The sequence below is a fragment of the Babylonia areolata genome, chromosome 15 (genome assembly GCF_041734735.1).
Source record: "Babylonia areolata isolate BAREFJ2019XMU chromosome 15, ASM4173473v1, whole genome shotgun sequence".
Taxonomy (NCBI): Eukaryota; Metazoa; Mollusca; class Gastropoda; order Neogastropoda; family Buccinidae; genus Babylonia; species Babylonia areolata.
In genome coordinates, this window is record NC_134890.1 from 12,813,234 (window position 1) to 12,817,608 (window position 4,375).

Genomic DNA, 4,375 nt, shown 5'->3' on the forward strand with positions numbered 1-4,375 from the left:
ATACCTACTTGGAGCGAGATAGAGAAGGAGAAAGAAAAGTGGAGGGAGAGAAAGGGGAATACAGAGAGAGAGAGAGAGAAAGAAGGGAGGGACAGAGGGAGAGGGAGAGAGAGAGGGGGGAGAGGGAGAAATTTTGGAATACAAAGAGAGCGGGAGAATGGGTAGAGAGACAGACAAAGAGAGGGAAGAAGGAGAGAAAGAAGGAGAGGTGGGGAGAGAGGGGTAGAAATAGTGGAAACAGAAAAGAAAACGCTTGAACCACACGGTAATGGACTTTCTATAATAACGTATGATCAATGGTTTCTCCATTGCAATGGAGCCTGTGTGGTTAAATCAGGGTGTTGGCTGCTTTAAAGTTTCATACTCACCTTTCGTCAGCGTCAAGTTGATTGCAGGTGGTAAACTTGGGATCTTCTTACTAGTACAAGTGAAAGGTTTCGTCTTTATGCAACATTTTGCAGTAATCATGATATGAAACCTTACTTGTCGTTAAATATTGATATACATCTCAGGTGTATTCAGACTCGGTATGTGTCAGGTTAGGTCATTAGATCTGCTACTGGTAACCTGTAATCCAGTACAACCTGTTCAGGGTCGGGTTGCCGGCGACTAAACCGGCACTCCCACCGCTCCCTTCCGGGACTGGTGAGGCGGGTGGCTAGACACCCTTATGGAGATCCATAAAAGGGCGTCGGCTCAGGAGAGCCACCGACGGCCATCTAGCTCCACCGTGCTGTGTGCATGCCACACGCAGTTGGCCCCCGGGGTGTGTCTACCCATGCATGCGAAGTCTGGATCCGGCAGAATCTGCGGAATATACCTATCGGTTCAACGGAGAGGAAGGCGGTTACAGCAACGCACTGTGGAGTGCAGAGAGCAAGATGAGACACCGAAAGGATATCTTGGCCATCCACTGCATCCGTGATCATCCTCCAGTCGTCTCGACTTAGTCTTGCCACTGGAAATTGGTGAACCCGGACGAGAGAGTGAGGTCGACGTTGCGCAGCTCCTCTTCACTTTAAACAAACTCATCGCGCAAGTCATCAGTCATCCTTAATGGCCTTTCAGCCTTCATCCTTTTATCACCCCCAAGTCCTGTGGCGACAGGCGAGCGACGAAACGACAGGTGTGGGTACACTGGCAGTTGCAGCCGCAGACCTGCACGCAGGCGGCTAAGGCCATAGGGTCGTTCTTCATCGACAGGAGCAGCGATGGAGCTCGGCAGCCGTCTGAGCGTCTGAGCAGCCCTCTTCAGGAATGCACTTCTCACCTCCCTGGCATGAGGAAGGGGCTAGAAAAGGTGCCCTAAAAATTGCCTGCTCCATATCACCCTGGCCAGCATACCGCGGCTGGCGGGGACTCTACATCAGCGGTCGAAACAAAGAGAAAGAAAAGAAAAAAAACAAGGATCGTTCCTCTCACCATTGGTGCTTGGAACATAAGGACTCTCCTGGACAGAGATAACGCGGACAGACCCCAAAGGACAACGGCACTAGTTGCCAGATACAACATCGACATCGCAGCCTTGAGTGAGACTCGGCTTGCAGGTGAAGGCGAGCTCAATGAACGGGGATCTGGTTACACCTTCTTCTGGAGTGGACGAGGAAAAGAAGAGCGACGTGAGGCTGGCGTTGGTTTTGCAGTAAAAACAGCACTTGTCAGCAAGCTAGCTGGAATCCCAAAGGGAGTCAACGATAGACTTATGACCATGAAACTCCCAGTGGCATCTGGCCAGAAGCACCTCACCATTGTCAGTGCCTACGCCCCAACCATGACCAACCCGGATGAAGTGAAGGCGAAGTCCTACGAGGATCTTCACTCTGTCATTGCTACTATCCCGAAAGCAGACAAGCTCATCATTCTTGGGGACTTCAATGCTAGAGTTGGCTCTGACTACATCTCCTGGGATGGAGTGATTGGAAAGCACGATGTGGGCCACTGCAACCCAAATGGATTGCTTTTGCTTCAGACCTGTGCAGAGCACGAACTGCTGATAACCAACACAGTTTTCTGCCTCCCTATCCCGTAACAGGACGTCATGGATGCACCCTCGCTCAAAGCATTGGCATCTCATCGATTACGTCATCGTCAGGAAAAGGGATAGGCAAGATGTACGTGTGACAAAGACCATGTGCGGCGCCGAGTGTTGGACAGACAATCGCCTTGTAGTCTCGAAGCTGAATATTCGAATCCAACCCAAGAGACGCCCCCAAGGCCAGAAGGCTCCAAAACGGCTCAACATCGCAAACCTGAAAAACATCACCATCGAACAGACCTTTGTGGAGCTGCTGGAAGATCGTCTGGAATCCGCCTCTCTGGACAACCAGAATGTGGAGTCTGACTAGAGGACCCTACGCGAGCTGATCTATAGTACAGCTTCAGAGACCCTGGGGCCCATGACCAGAAAGCACAAAGACTGGTTTGATGAAAACTGTGATGAAATCAAGCAGCTTCTGGATGAGAAACGCCGTCTGCATCAAGCCTACCTGAGCAACCCAAAGTCCACATCAAAAAAAGGATGCGTACAATGCCATCCGCACGACTGTTCAGCAAAAGTTACGTCAGATGCAGGATAAGTGGCTGAGTGACAAAGCAGATGAGATCCAGGGATATGCTGACAGGCACGATATGAAGAGGTTCTATGATGCCTTAAAAGAAGTCTACGGCCCCACATCCTCAGGATCACCCCCCCCCCCCCCTCCTCAGTGCAGATGGGAATACCTTGATCACCGAGAAGGAGAAAATTCTCGAACGCTGGGCTGAGCACTTCAACAGTGTCTTAAATCGCCCTTCCTCCATAAATGATGAAGCCATAGACCGTCTCCCGCATGTCCCCATCAACGAAGCACTGGACGATCCGCCAACACTTCTTGAGAACCAGAAATCAATCCGTCTGCTATCCAGTGGCAAAGCACCTGGCTCAGGACTCCATACCAGCAGAGGTCTACAAGGATGGAGGCACTGTGCTGACTGAGAAGCTCCATCAGCTGTACTCACTCATGTGGAAAGAAGAGACGATCCCACAGGATTTCAAAGATGCATCTATCATTCACTTGTACAAGCGAAAGGGGAACCGGCAAGCCTGTGATAACCATCGGGGCATTTCCTTGCTCTCCATCGCAGGCAAGATACTTGCTAGGATCCTACTAAACCGCCTCACAGCACACCTTGACCAAGGTCATTTGCCTGAGAGCCAATGTGGATTCCGGAACCACCGACATGGTGTTTGCTGCAAGGCAGCTGCAAGAGAAATGTCAGGAGCAAATTGCTGATCTGTTCTCCACCTATGTCGACCTCACTAAGGCCTTCGACACCGTGAGTAGAGAGGGACTGTGGAAGATCATGGCCAAGTACGGATGCCCTCGGAAATTTATTTCCTTGGTCAGCCAATTCCATGAAGGCATGCAAGCTCGAGTCCAGACAATTGCAAAACATCTGCTCCTTTTCCTGTCACAAATGGTGTCAAGCAAGGCTGCGTCCTGGCTCCAACACTGTTCAGCCTCATGTTCTCTGCAATGCTTACTGATGGCAAGCTGTTTAACCTCAGAAGGCTTCAAGCAAAAACGAAGGTCATGACAGACATCATCAGAGACTTTTTGTTTGCTGATGATTGTGCCCTCAACGCTGGATCTGAAGCTGACATGCAACTCAGCGTTGACAAGTTTGCCACTGCCAGCAGGAACTTCGGCCTTACCATCAGCACGAGGAAAACTGAAGTTCTCCATCAGCCAGCCCCAGGAAAACCCCACGTTGAGCCCAACATCACAGTCAACGGTCAGAGACTCAGTGCGGTGGAGCGGTTCACATACCTTGGCAGCACACTGTCACGAAATGCGACCATCGACAATGAAGTGAACGTCAGGATTGCAAGAGCAAGCGCAACCTTTGGTAGACTCTATGCAAATGTCTGGAACATAAGAGGCATTGGTCTTGAGACCAAGCTAAAGGTCTACAGCAGTAGTTCTCCCCACACTACTGTACGTCTGCGAAACTTGGACAGTGTACCAACGACACGCCAAGAAGCTGAACCACTTCCACACAACATGCCTCAGGAAGCTACTGAACATCAAGTGGCAAGACAGGACCCCAGACACGGAGGTGCTTGCAAAAGCCACCCTTCCCAGCATCTTCACCATCCTGATGCAGTCCCAGCTTCGCTGGGCTGGACACGTGGCGTGCATGCCAGACCATCGGCTGCCCAAAAGGCTCTTCTATGGCGAGCTGCAACAAGGGAAGAGATCACACGGAGGTCAGAAGACGCGCTTCAGAGATACTCTGAAAGTCTCTCTGAAAGCGTTTGATATCAACCCTGACTCCTGGGAGGAATCTGCAGTGGACCGTGACAAATGGCGCGCTGCTGTGCACAAAGGCGCCA